We start from the raw sequence: 14,796 nt of genomic DNA, 5'->3' as shown, positions 1-14,796 counted from the left end.
GTGTAACAGATAGGTTCTATATTGTACAATGAAAGCAATAAACTACGATCGGCTCGATTGAAGCAAAGCAGTGCAATAGCAAATTAGCTGTGTGTATTAATGATGGGAAATGATCCCAAAGTTGGGATCGGTTCGTTTAAATTTACACGTGTAATTAAAGGGTGGAGTGGGGGAGGGGGTGTTGATGCACTTTTCCTTATAAGGGGTCGCTTTCCATGCAACGGTGATCCCGGATCACTAGGGATCACAATCACTCAACCTTCCCGTCGGCGGAAACGAAATTCCATACAATCGAACCGATTTCAGATTTCGGATATCAGGACAGCATGTTTTTCAAGAGGTGACACCTGCAGCGTGGAATAAATTTGCCGATCCCTATTACATTGCACACTATCAAACCCGTGAGAGCGATCGCTAGTGTAAGGAAGATGGATGAAACGGAAAGCATCCTTCATCTCGCTCAAACTCTCCATCGGCTGGTATGAAATTCCATACAAAGCAGCTGTTTTCTGATTTTCGATACCAGGAGAGCATGTTTTTCAAGAGGTGACACCTCCAGCGTGTAAGGAAGATGGATGAAACGGAGAGCATCCTTCATTTCGCTTAAACTTTCTGTCTGCTGGTACGAAATTCCATACAAACCAGCTGTTTTCAGATTTCCGATACCAGGAAAGCATCCACGGAAGAGGTAGCACCTAGTACAGCAATTTTGCTCGAAAACCGCCGAAAGGTATGCAATGTTTAAACACTAACTTTCCCGTAGGTCGTGAAAACTCCAGTTTCCGAGTGTATAGTACCAGGAGAGCATCCATGGAAGAAGTAGCACCTTGTACAGCAATTTTGGTCGAAAACCGCCGAAAGCCGTCTATTAGCCGTCAATTAGCAGTCATCTCCTACCTCGTGTCACCTCCCCCCTCGTGTCACCACCATCCTCCCACATGTCACCACCTTCCTCCCACGTGTCACCTCCTACCACCCACGTGTCACTTCCCACCTCCAACAAGCATCCACCCACCTCCCACGGGTCACCATCCACCTCGCACGGGCCCCCACCCACCTCCCACGGGTCACCACCCACCTCCCACGTGTCACCAACCACCTTCCACGTGTCATCACCCACCTCCCAAGTGTCACCACCCACCAACCACGAATCACCTCCCACGGGTCACCACCCACCCACCACGAGTCACCACCCACCTCCCACGGGTCACCACCCACCTCCTACGTGTCACCACCCACCTCCCACGGGTCACCACCCACCTCCCACGTGTCACCACCCACGGGTACTCCCACGTGTCACCACCCACCTCCCACGGGTCACCACTCACCTCCAACGGGTCACCACCCACCTCCCACGGGTCACCACCCACCTCCCACGGGTCACCACCCACCCACCCACACCATCTTGTCCACCATCTTGTCCGCCATCTTGGCCGCCATCTTGTCCGCCATCTTGTCCGCCATCTTGTGTCCGCCATCTTGTCCGCCATCTAAGTCGCCATCTTGGCCGCCATCTTGGCCGCCATCTTGAACGCCATCTTGTCCGCCATCTTGTCCGCCATCTTGTCCGCCATCTTGTCTGCCATCTTGGCCGCCATCTTGTGTCCGCCATCTTGGCCGCCATCTTGGCCGCCATCTTGTCCGCCATCTTGTCCGCCATCTTGTCCGCCATCTTGTGTCCGCCATCTTGTCCGCCATCTTGGCCGCCATCTTGTCCGCCATCTTGGTCGCCATCTTAACCGCCATCTTGGCCGCCATCTTGTCCGCCATCTTGGCCGCCATCTTGGCCGCCATCTTGTGTCCGCCATCTTGGCCGCCATCTTGTCCGCCATCTTGTCCGCCATCTTGTGTCCGCCATCTTGTCCGCCATCTTGTGTCCGCCATCTTGTCCGCCATCTTGTGTCCGCCATCTTGTCCGCCATCTTGTTCACCATCTTGGCCTCCATCTTGTCCGCCATCTTGTCCGCCATCTTGGCCGCCATCTTGTCCGCCATCTTGGCCGCCATCTTGGCCGCCATCTTGTCCGCCATCTTGGCCGCCATCTTGTCCGTCATTTTGGTCGCCATCGTGTCCGCCATCTTGTCCGCCATCTTGTCCGCCATCTTATCCACCATTTTGTCCGCCATCTTGGCCGCCATCTTGTCCGCCATATTGTCCGCCATCTTGTCCGCCATCTTGTCCGCCATCTTGTGTCCGCCATCTTGTCCGCCATCTTGTCCGCCATCTTTGTGTCCGCCATCTTGTCCGCCATCTTGTCCGCCATCTTGTGTCCGCCATCTTGTCCGCCATCTTGTCCGCCATCTTGGCCGCCATCTTGGCCGCCATCTTGTGTCCGCCATCTTGTCCGCCATCTTGTCCGCCATCTTGTGTCCGCCATCTTGTCCGCTATCTTGTGTCCGCCATCTTGGTCGCCATCTTGTCCGCCATCTTGTCCGCCATCTTGTCCGCCATCTTGTCCGCCATCTTTTCCGCCATCTTGGCCGCCATCTTGGCCGCCATCTTGTGTCCGCCATCTTGTCCGCCATCTTGGTCGCCAGCTTTGTGTCCGCCATCTTGTCCACCATCTTGTCCGCCATCTTGTGTCCGCCATTTTGTCCACCATCTTGTCCGCCATCTTGTCCGCCATCTTTTCCGCCATCTTGGCCGCCATCTTGGCCGCCATCTTGTGTCCGCCATCTTGTCCGCCATCTTGTCCGCTATCTTGTCCGCCATCTTGTCCGCCATCTTGTCCGTCATCTTGGCCGCCATCTTGGCCGCCATCTTGTCCGCCATCTTGGCCGCCATCTTGTCCGCCATCTTGTCCGCCATCTTGGGCGCCATCTTGTCCACCATCTTGGCCGCCATCTTGTCCGTCATTTTGGTCGCCATCGTGTCCGCCATCTTGTCCGCCATCTTGTCCGCCATCTTGTGTCCGCCATCTTGGTCGCCATCTTGTCCGCTATCTTGGCCGCCATCTTGTCCGCCATCTTGTCCGCCATCTTGGCCGCCATCTTGGCCACCATTTTGGCCGCCATCTTGTCCGCCATCTTGTCCGCCATCTTGTCCGCTATCTTGTCCGCCATCTTGGCCGCCATCTTGGCCGCCATCTTGGCCGCCATCTTGTGTCCGCCATCTTGTCCGCCATCTTGGCCGCCATCTTGTTTGCCATCTTGGCCGCCATCTTGTCCGCCATCTTGTGTCCGCCATCTTGGCCGCCATCTTGTCCGCCATCTTGGTCGCCATCTTGGCCGCCATCTTCGCCGCCATCTTGTCCGCCATCTTGTCCGCCATCTTGGCCGCCATCTTGTCCGCCATCTTGTCCGCCATCTTGGCCGCCATCTTGTCCGCCATCTTGGCCGCCATCTTGGTCGCCATCTTGTCCGCCATCTTGGCCGCCATCTTGGCCGCCATCTTGTGTCCGCCATCTTGTCCTTCAACTTGTCCGCCATCTTGTGTCCGCCATCTTGTCCGCCATCTTGTGTCCGCCATCTTGTGTCCGCCATCTTGTCCGCCATCTTGTCCGCCATCTTGTGTCCGCCATCTTGGCCGCCATCTTGTCCGCCATCTTGGTCGCCATCTTAACCGCCATTTTGGCCGCCATCTTGTCCGCCATCTTGTCCGCCATCTTGGCCGCCATCTTGTCCGCCATCTTGGCCGCCATCTTGTCCGCCATCTTGTGTCCGCCATCTTGTCCGCCATCTTGGCCGCCATCTTGTGTCCGCCATCTTGGCCGCCATCTTGTCCGCCATCTTGGTCGCCATCTTGTCCGCCATCTTGTGTCCGCCATCTTGTCCGCCATCTTGTCTGCCATCTTGTGTCCGCCATCTTGTCCGCCATCTTGTGTCCGCCATCTTGTCCGCCATCTTGTTCGCCATCTTGGCCGCCATCTTGTCCGCCATCTTGTGTCCGCCATCTTGTGTCCGCCATCTTGTCCGCCATCTTGTCCGCCATCTTGGCCGCCATCTTGTCCACCATCTTGTCCGCCATCTTGTCCGCCATCTTGGCCGCCATCTTGTCCGCCATCTTGTCCGCCATCTTGTCCGCCATTTTGTCCGCCATCTTGTGTCCGCCATCTTGTCCGCCATCTTGGCCGCCATCTTGTCCGCCATCTTGTCCGCCATCTTGTCCGCCATCTTGGTCGCCAACTTGTCCACCATCTTGTCCGCCATATTGTCCGCCATCTTGGCCGCCATCTTGTCCGCCATCTTGTCCGCCATCTTGTCCGCCATTTTGTCCGCCATCTTGTCCGCCATCTTGTCCGCCATCTTGTCCGCCATCTTGGCCGCCATCTTGTCCACCATCTTGTCCGCCATCTTGTCCGCCATCTTGGTCGCCAACTTGTCCACCATCTTGTCCGCCATATTGTTCGCCATCTTGTCCGCCATCTTGACCGCCATCTTGTCCGTCATCTTGGTCGCCATCGTGTCCGCCATCTTGTCCGCCATCTTGTCCGCCATCTTGTCCGCCATCTTGGCCGCCATCTTGTGTCCGCCATCTTGTCCGCCATCTTGTCCACCATCTTGTCCGCCATCTTGTCCGCCATCTTGTCCGCCATTTCGTCCGCCATCTTGTGTCCGCCATCTTGTCCGCCATCTTGGCCGCCATCTTGGCCGCCATCTTGTCCGCCATCTTGTCCGCCATCTTGTGTCCGCCATCTTGTCCGCCATCTTGTCCGCCATCTTGGTCGCCATCTTAACCGCCATCTTGGCCGCCATCTTGTCCGCCATCTTGGCCGCCATCTTGTCCGCCATCTTGGCCGCCATCTTGTCCGCCATCTTGTCCGCCATCTTGTCCGCCATCTTTTCCGCCATCTTGGCCGCCATCTTGGCCGCCATCTTGTGTCCGCCATCTTGTCCGCCATTTGGGCCGCCATCTTGTCCGTCTTCTTGGCCGCCATCTTGGCCGCCATCTTGGCCGCCATCTTGTCCGTCATCTTGGCCGCCATCTTGGCCGCCATCTTGTCCGCCATCTTGGCCGCCATCTTGTCCGCCATCTTTTCCGCCATCTTCGCCGCCATCTTGTGTCCGCCATCTTGTCCGCCATCTTGTCCGCCATCTTGTGTCCGCCATCTTGTGTCCGCCATCTTGTCCGCCATCTTGTCCGCCATCTTGTCCGCCATCTTGTGTCCGCCATCTTGGCCGCCATCTTGTCCGCCATCTTGTCCGCCATCTTGTCCGCCATCTTGTGTAAGCCATCTTGTCCGCCATCTTGTCCGCCATCTTGTCCGCCATCTTGTGTCCGCCATCTTGTCCGCCATCTTGTCCGCCATCTTGGTCGCCATCTTAACCGCCATTTTGGCCGCCATCTTGTCCGCCATCTTGTCCGCCATCTTGGCCGCCATCTTGTCCGCCATCTTGGCCGCCATCTTGTCCGCCATCTTGTGTCCGCCATCTTGTCCGCCATCTGGGCCGCCATCTTGTCCGTCTTCTTGGCCGCCATCTTGTCCGCCATCTTGGTCGCCATCTTAACCGCCATTTTGGCCGCCATCTTGTCCGCCATCTTGTCCTCCATCTTGGCCGCCATCTTGTCCGCCATCTTGGCCGCCATCTTGTCCGCCATCTTGTGTCCGCCATCTTGTCCGCCATCTTGGCCGCCATCTTGTGTCCGCCATCTTGACCGCCATCTTGTCCGCCATCTTGTCTGCCATCTTGTGTCCGCCATCTTGTCCGCCATCTTGTGTCCGCCATCTTGTCCGCCATCTTGTTCGCCATCTTGGCCGCCATCTCGTCCGCCATCTTGTCCGCCATCTTGTCCGCCATCTTGTCCGCCATCTTGGCCGCCATCTTGTGTCCGCCATCTTGTCCGCCATCTTGGCCGCCATCTTGGCCGCCATCTTGTCCGCCATCTTGTCCGCCATCTTGTGTCCGCCATCTTGTCCGCCATCTTGTCCGCCATCTTGGTCGCCATCTTAACCGCCATTTTGGCCGCCATCTTGTCCGCCATCTTGTCCGCCATCTTGGCCGCCATCTTGTCCGCCATCTTGGCCGCCATCTTGTCCGCCATCTTGTGTCCGCCATCTTGTCCGCCATCTTGTCCGCCATCTTGGCCGCCATCTTGTCCGCCATCTTGTCCGCCATCTTGTGTCCGCCATCTTGTCCGCCATCTTGGCCGCCATCTTGTCCGCCATCTTGGCCGCCATCTTGTCCGCCATCTTGTCCGCCATCTTGTCCGCCATCTTGGTCGCCAACTTGTCCACCATCTTGTCCGCCATATTGTCCGCCATCTTGGCCGCCATCTTGGCCGCCATCTTGTGTCCGCCATCTTGTCCGCCATCTGGGCCGCCATCTTGTCCGTCTTCTTGGCCGCCATCTTGTCCGCCATCTTGGTCGCCATCTTAACCGCCATTTTGGCCGCCATCTTGTCCGCCATCTTGTCCGCCATCTTGGCCGCCATCTTGTCCGCCATCTTGGCCGCCATCTTGTCCGCCATCTTGTGTCCGCCATCTTGTCCGCCATCTTGGCCGCCATCTTGTGTCCGCCATCTTGACCGCCATCTTGTCCGCCATCTTGTCTGCCATCTTGTGTCCGCCATCTTGTCCGCCATCTTGTGTCCGCCATCTTGTCCGCCATCTTGTTCGCCATCTTGGCCGCCATCTTGTCCGCCATCTTGTGTCCGCCATCTTGCGTCCGCCATCTTGTCCGCCATCTTGTCCGTCATCTTGGCCGCCATCTTGTCCACCATCTTGTCCGCCATCTTGTCCGCCATCTTGGCCGCCATCTTGTCCGCCATCTTGTCCGCCATCTTGTCCGCCATTTTGTCCGCCATCTTGTGTCCGCCATCTTGTCCGCCATCTTGGCCGCCATCTTGTCCGCCATCTTGTCCGCCATCTTGTCCGCCATCTTGGTCGCCAACTTGTCCACCATCTTGTCCGCCATTTTGTCCGCCATCTTGTCCGCCATCTTGTCCGCCATCTTGGCCGCCATTTTGTCCGCCATCTTGTGTCCGCCATCTTGTCCGCCATCTTGGCCGCCATCTTGTCCGCCATCTTGTCCGCCATCTTGGCCGCCATCTTGTCCACCATCTTGTCCGCCATCTTGTCCGCCATCTTGGTCGCCAACTTGTCCACCATCTTGTCCGCCATCTTGTCCGCCATCTTGTCCGCCATCTTGTCCGCCATCCTGACCGCCATCTTGTCCGTCATCTTGGTCGCCATCGTGTCCGCCATCTTGTCCGCCATCTTGTCCGCCATCTTGTCCGCCATCTTGTCCGCCATTTTGTCCGCCATCTTGTGTCCGCCATCTTGTCCGCCATCTTGTCCGCCATCTTGTCCGCCATCTTGTCCGCCATTTTGTCCGCCATCTTGTCCGCCATTTTGTCCGCCATCTTGTGTCCGCCATCTTGTCCGCCATCTTGGCCGCCATCTTGTCCGCCATCTTGGCCGCCATCTTGTCCGCCATCTTGTGTCCGCCACCTTGTCCGCCATCTTGTCCGCCATCTTGGCCGCCATCTTGTCCGCCATCTTGGCCGCCATCTTGGCCGCCATCTTGTCCACCATCTTGTCCGCCATCTTGGCCGCCATCTTGGCCGCCATCTTGTCCGTCATCTTGTCCGCCATCTTGGCCGCCATCTTGTGTCCGCCATCTTGTCCGCCATCTTGGCCGCCATCTTGTCCGCCATCTTGACCGCCATCTTGTCCGCCATCTTGTCTGCCATCTTGTGTCCGCCATCTTGTCCGCCATCTTGTGTCCGCCATCTTGTCCGCCATCTTGTTCGCCATCTTGGCCGCCATCTTGTCCGCCATCTTGTGTCCGCCATCTTGCGTCCGCCATCTTGTCCGCCATCTTGTCCGCCATCTTGGCCGCCATCTTGTCCACCATCTTGTCCGCCATCTTGTCCGCCATCTTGGCCGCCATCTTGTCCGCCATCTTGTCCGCCATCTTGTCCGCCATTTTGTCCGCCATCTTGTGTCCGCCATCTTGTCCGCCATCTTGGCCGCCATCTTGTCCGCCATCTTGTCCGCCATCTTGGTCGCCATCTTGTCCACCATCTTGTCCGCCATTTTGTCCGCCATCTTGGCCGCCATCTTGTCCGCCATCTTGTCCGCCATCTTGTCCGCCATTTTGTCCGCCATCTTGTGTCCGCCATCTTGTCCGCCATCTTGGCCGCCATCTTGTCCGCCATCTTGTCCGCCATCTTGGCCGCCATCTTGTCCACCATCTTGTCCGCCATCTTGTCCGCCATCTTGGTCGCCAACTTGTCCACCATCTTGTCCGCCATATTGTTCGCCATCTTGTCCGCCATCTTGTCCGCCATCTTGTGTCCGCCATCTTGTCCGCCATCTTGTGTCCGCCACCTTGTCCGCCATCTTGGCCGCCATCTTGTCCGCCATCTTGTGTCCGCCATCTTGTCCGCCATCTTGTGTCCGCCATCTTGTCCGCCATCTTGTCCGCCATCTTGTCCGCCATCTTGTCCGCCATCTTGTCCGCCATTTTGTCCGCCATCTTGTGTCCGCCATCTTGTCCGCCATCTTGGCCGCCATCTTGGCCGCCATCTTGGCCGCCATCTTGTCCGCCATCTTGTGTCCGCCATCTTGTCCGCCATCTTGTCCGCCATCTTGTCCGCCATCTTGGTCGCCATCTTAACCGCCATCTTGGCCGCCATCTTGTCCGCCATCTTGGCCGCCATCTTGTCCGCCATCTTGGCCGCCATCTTGTCCGCCATCTTGTCCGCCATCTTGTCCGCCATCTTTTCCGCCATCTTGGCCGCCATCTTGGCCGCCATCTTGTGTCCGCCATCTTGTCCGCCATCTGGGCCGCCATCTTGTCCGTCTTCTTGGCCGCCATCTTGGCCGCCATCTTGGCCGCCATCTTGTCCGTCATCTTGGCCGCCATCTTGGCCGCCATCTTGTCCGCCATCTTGGCCGCCATCTTGTCCGCCATCTTTTCCGCCATCTTCGCCGCCATCTTGTCCGCCATCTTGTCCGCCATCTTGTCCGCCATCTTGTCCGCCATCTTGGCCGCCATCTTGGTCGCCATCTTGTCCGCCATCTTGGCCGCCATCTTGGCCGCCATCTTGTCCGCCATCTTGGCCGCCATCTTGTCCGTCATTTTCGTCGCCATCTTGTCCGCCATCTTGTGTCCGCCATCTTGGTCGCCATCTTGTGTCCGCCATCTTGGTCGCCATCTTGTCCGCCATCTTGTCCGCCATCTTGTGTCCGCCATCTTGTCCGCCATCTTGTCCGCCATCTTGGTCGCCATCTTAACCGCCATCTTGGCCGCCATCTTGTCCGCCATCTTGTCCGCCATCTTGTCCGCCATCTTTTCCGCCATCTTCGCCGCCATCTTGTCCGCCATCTTGTCCGCCATCTTGTCCGCCATCTTGTCCGCCATCTTGTCCGCCATCTGGCCGCCATCTTGGTTGCCATCTTGTCCTCCATCTTGGCCGCCATCCTGTCCGCCATCTTGTGTCCGCCATCTTGTCCTTCAACTTGTTCGCCATCTTGTGTCCGCCATCTTGTCCACCATCTTGTCCGCCATCTTGTCCGCCATCTTGGCCGCCATCTTGGCCGCCATCTTGGCCGCCATCTTGTGTCCGCCATCTTGTCCGCCATCTTGGCCGCCATCTTGTCCGCTATCTTGGCCGCCATCTTGTCCGCCATCTTGGCCGCCATCTTGGCCGCCATCTTGGCCGCCATCTTGTGTCCGCCATCTTGTGTCCGCCATCTTGGCCACCATCTTGTCCACCATCTTGTGTCCGCCATATTGTTCGCCATCTTGTCCGCCATCTTGGCCGCCATCCTGGCCGCCATCTTGCGCGCCATTTCGAAGGGGGAAGGGGGGGAGGGGGATGGAAGATGTTACCTCTTGAGAGACATGCTCTCCTGGTATCGGAAATCTCAAAACAGCTGGTTTGTATGACAAGTTAGTGTTTAAACATTGCATACCTTACGGCGCATTGCAAGTTGGTTGCAAATTTAGTGTATAAACATTGCATACCTTTAGGCGGGCAAAATTACCAGGTGCTACCTCTTCCGTGGATGCTCTCCTGGTACTATACATTCGAAAACTGGTAGTTTTCTAAGAAATTTTTCACGACCAACGGGAAAGTTAGTGTTTAAACATTGCATACCTTTAGGCGGTTTTTGAGAAATAAATTGCTGCAAAATTTGACTCGACCAACGGGAAAGTTAGTGTTTAAATATTGCATACCTTTCGGCGGTTTTCGACCAAAATTGCTGTACAAGGCGCTACCTCTTCCGTGGATGCTTTGCTGGTATCGGAAATCGGAAAACAGCTGGTTTTGTATGGAATTTCGTACCAGCCGACGGAGAGTTTGAGCGAGATGAAGGATGCTCTCCGATTAATTGATATTACTTATTAGCGATCGTTCTCACGTGTTTGATAGTATGCAATAGCAATTGTGATGGGCAAATTTGTCTCAAGCTGCAGATGTCACCTCTTGAAAAACATGCTCTTCTGATATCGGAAATCTGAGAACAATTGTGTGCGCAGCAACGGTATAGTGGTTTTCACAGTTGACCAGTTTATTTGGTCATTGGACAAATTTGTCAACTCTCGTGGCCCTGCACATATTAATGTGAATTTCGATCGTTCGCTTGATTTTCGCGTATTAAGTTTGATGCAATTTTAGGTCGGTTATCCGTGGGTCATGAAATCCAGGAATTTCTGGACTAATTTTTATTAAACAAACTGAGTTTTCAATGCAAAAAAGAGTCGACTTTCAGCACGCACGATGTCGTGCCGATAAAGAAGAAGGAGTTTAAGTACCCTGCATACTTCTCTTGCGTAGCCGTGTAACCGGGCCGATATAGCTAATCAAATCGCTATACAAATTTTAGTTGGAGGCGACGCATAACGTTTCCATGGTAACATTATTTCCCACATCCATGGATAATTTTTTTGTGTGGAGCATTTTTGAATTCACATCTCTTCTTTTAACTCCTTTCATGCAACGCCTTCCATGATCCTCTCGCCAACAATTTATTTTTCCATGTATACTATGGTTTTAGCAAATGGTTTTTACACTTATCCACAGACGCGCAATTTGTGATTTTTTTTATGTGTTGTCCTTGGGTATTCGCGCGTTTTCTTGCATTTTCAGTCGGACCCTTTACAAGAATTTCAAAAAGATTTTAATTTTGGTCGGTGATACATTGTGAACGGTTTCTTAAACGACCTATTCGAGCCGTACCCCCGTACGCAGCACTCACTTCTTCTAAGAGGTCTGAACCTGCCATTTCTGGCTTTCTGTATCTTTATTTACCCGAAACTGGATAGTCAAGACTGACGGGTAAAGTAAACCCGGAAGTGACGGGTGACTTCGTAAAATCAGGACTGAGTACGGGTAATTGACCCGGATGGGATTTTGGTCAGGTCCGATCGCGTGAAGACCGGCGTCGCTACCATTAAACTACCGGGCCGCTCCAACGCTTCCAAGTGCCAAGTGAGCGACTCATTATCCTGATTAATACAAATCAAGGAAGACTAGATATGGTCGTTGAATCCACGAAAATAGCAGCATTATTTTCTAAAATAATACCATGCTTTACAGTAGCTTATAAATATTTTAAAGTTGTTTACTGCTTGATTCGCTGCAATTTTTGTCGCTGTCTAAAGAAGACTGGCGCCGCTACATCTGATTAAATGGCATCATATGAAATTTAAACATGTATGTGTCTGTTACTGGAAAGACATGACTCAAATCTACTGTCTGGGAGGAAAAAGTTAGAAAAAAAAACTTGGGAAATCTGTGGTACCTGAATGTGGATGGCTACTTAACCTTAGATACATCCAATCAGTTGCTTTTATCTAATTGTGACGTCGACGTCGACTTTCGACGAAATTATGTGCGATGCCTACGAAAAGCATAAATGCAACTGGGGATCTGACGCAAAAATATTAAGAAGTGCTTTAGTGTAATTTGGAATACTCATGTTAAAATTATATGTTGCATATGGGAGCTGAACGCAAACAGGACGTGTAGTATAATTTCATATGTGATAACTGACCAAGGTTCGGAACTTAATAGGTGAGCTGATAATTGTTTGGCCTAACACATTTGTCGCGCTAGAAGATTTTTATCCATATCATATTTAATTTGTACAAACCTTCAAACGAATCCTGTCCAAATTTGACAGCACTCGGGCCATAGCCTAATGAGCTAGAGCATTTTGTGTGACGCAACTTTTGTGTTTTGAGTAATCATGGAAAAGAAGGAATTTCGCGTGATGATAAAATATTGCTTTTTGAAGGGTAAAAATACAGTAGAAGCCAAAAATTGCCTTGATAAAGAGTTTTTGGACAATTCTCCACCAAAATCAACTATAAAATATTGGTATACTAAAATTAAAACTGGTAAAATGAGCACTGAAGATGGTGAACACAGTGGACGCCCAAAAGAGGTGGTTACAGACAAATACATTAAAAAAAATCCACAAAATTATTAAAAGCAACTGTAATGTAAAGTTGATCGAGATAGCTGACACCCTAAAGATGTATAAGGAACGTATTGGACATATCGTTCAAAAGTATTTGGATATGAGAAACCTTTTTGCAAAATGGCTGCCGCGTGGGCTCACATTTGACCTAAAACAACAACGATTTGATGATTCGGAGCAGTGTTTGGAGCTGTTTGAGCGAAATAAATCCGAGTTTTTTCGTCAGTATGATACTGTGGATGAGTGTTGGCTTCTCCACTTCACTCCAAAGTCCTTCAGACAGTCATCCGAGTGGACAGGACGCGATGAACCTGCTCCAAAGCGGGGGACAAAACGCAACAATCAGTTGGTAAGGTTATGGCCTCAGTTTTTTGGGATTCGCAAGGAATGATCTTCATCGACTATCTTGAGAAAGGAAAGACCATTAATAGCGACTATTATATCAAGTTATTGGAGCGTTTGAAAGACGAAATCGCCAAAAAACGGCCACATTTGAAGAAAAAAAAGTTTTGTTTCAACAAGACAACGCAATCAGTTCAATCAGTGAAAACAATGGCAAAAATTCATGAATTAGGCCACGAAATCGCCACCCACCGTATTTCATAGATCTGGCTCCCAGTGGCTATCTCCAATTCTCAGATCCAAAGGACAAATACTACTACAAAAAGAGTATCGAAAAATGTAAAGACCGCCAAAATCGGTGTATCGGCCTTGAAGGGACGTATGTTGAATACAAAAAAATAGTTTGGCAAAAAAAATGTTTTACTGTCATAGGCCAAACAATTATCAGCCCACCTGTTATCAACCACAAAGATCAAATATCTAAACCACGACGCTAGATGTCCAGATCAGAGGAATGGCTATATCAGACTAAGAGAAGAACGAAGTCATCAAGGCTCAAGGTCTGTTAAAACCAATAAAAACAACAAAAGCTCAATGTGACTTGGAATATGCTTTGCCAAATAGTTTTTTATGAGAGCCAAAGGGGCCCGAGGTGAGAAATTTGATAATTTATTAAAGTAAATAAAATAAAATTAACAACTTCCTCCAATTGGGAAGAAAACCTCTTTTTTACACATTTTTGAGTTTGCGTACACAACAAAATTCCGTTGCATAGCCCTGTAACCGGGCCGATTAGCTAGTAAAAAAAAATTATCTAACCAAGGAAATAAAAAATCTAAGGATATTTTCGATCAATTTTCTACCTTTTTAATTAGATTTTGTGCTATAAATTAACTCTCCCGCTAAATTTCCAAAAATCGCACAATCGGCACAAGTTGTTTGGGGACCCCAACAAGGCGAGGACCTAGGCGACCGCCTACTCCGCCTACCGTTTGATCCGCCGCTGCCAGGAGAGCATCCAACGCAGGAGGATGCTTTTTCCGTGTTTTTCGAGGCAGAAAACTCGCCAAAAATGACCAGTTTGTCAAGCTCTGATACCAGGAGAGCATCCAACGCAGGAGGATGCTTTTTCCGTGTCGATCGAGGCAGAAAACTCGCCAAAAATGACCAGTTTGTCAAGCTCTGATACCAGGAGAGCATACAACGCAAGAGGATGCTTTTTCCGTGTCGATCGAGACAGAAAACTCGCCAAAAATGACCAGTTTGTCAAGCTCTGATACCAGGAGAGCATCCAACGCAGGAGGATGCTTTTTCCGTGTCGATCGAGACAGAAAACTCGCCAAAAATGACCAGTTTGTCAAGCTCTGATACCAGGAGAGCATCCAACGCAGGAGGATGCTTTTTCCGTGTCGATCGAGACAGAAAACTCGCCAAAAATGACCAGTTTGTCAAGCTCTGATACCAGGAGAGCATACAACGCGGGAGGATGTTTTTTCCGTGTCGATCGAGACAGAAAACTTGCCAAAAATGACCAGTTTGTCAAGCTCTGATACCAGGAGAGCATCCAACGCAGGAGGATGCTTTTTCCGTGTCGATCGAGGCAGAAAACTCGCCAAAAATGACCAGTTTGTCAAGCTCTGATACCAGGAGAGCATCCAACGCAGGAGGATGCTTTTTCCGTGTCGATCGAGACAGAAAACTCGCCAAAAATGACCAGTTTGTCAAGCTCTGATACCAGGAGAGCATCCAACGCAGGAGGATGCTTTTTCCGTGTCAATCGAGACAGAAAACTCGCCAAAAATGACCAGTTTGTCAAGCTCTGATACCAGGAGAGCATCCAACGCAGGAGGATGCTTTTTTCGTGTCGATCGAGACAGAAAACTCGCCAAAAATGACCAGTTTGTCAAGCTCTGATACCAGGAGAGCATCCAACGCAGGAGGATGCTTTTTCCGTGTCGATCGAGACAGAAAACTCGAAAAAAAAATGGCCAGTTTGTCAAGCTCTGATACCAGGAGAGCATCCAACGCAGGAGGATGCTTTTTCCGTGTCGATCGAGACAGAAAACTCGCCAAAAAAT

This window comes from Anopheles moucheti, chromosome 2 (genome assembly GCF_943734755.1).
Source record: "Anopheles moucheti chromosome 2, idAnoMoucSN_F20_07, whole genome shotgun sequence".
NCBI lineage: Eukaryota > Metazoa > Arthropoda > Insecta > Diptera > Culicidae > Anopheles > Anopheles moucheti.
The sequence above is the reverse complement of the archived record's forward strand: the minus strand, read 5'-3'. Positions refer to the sequence as shown.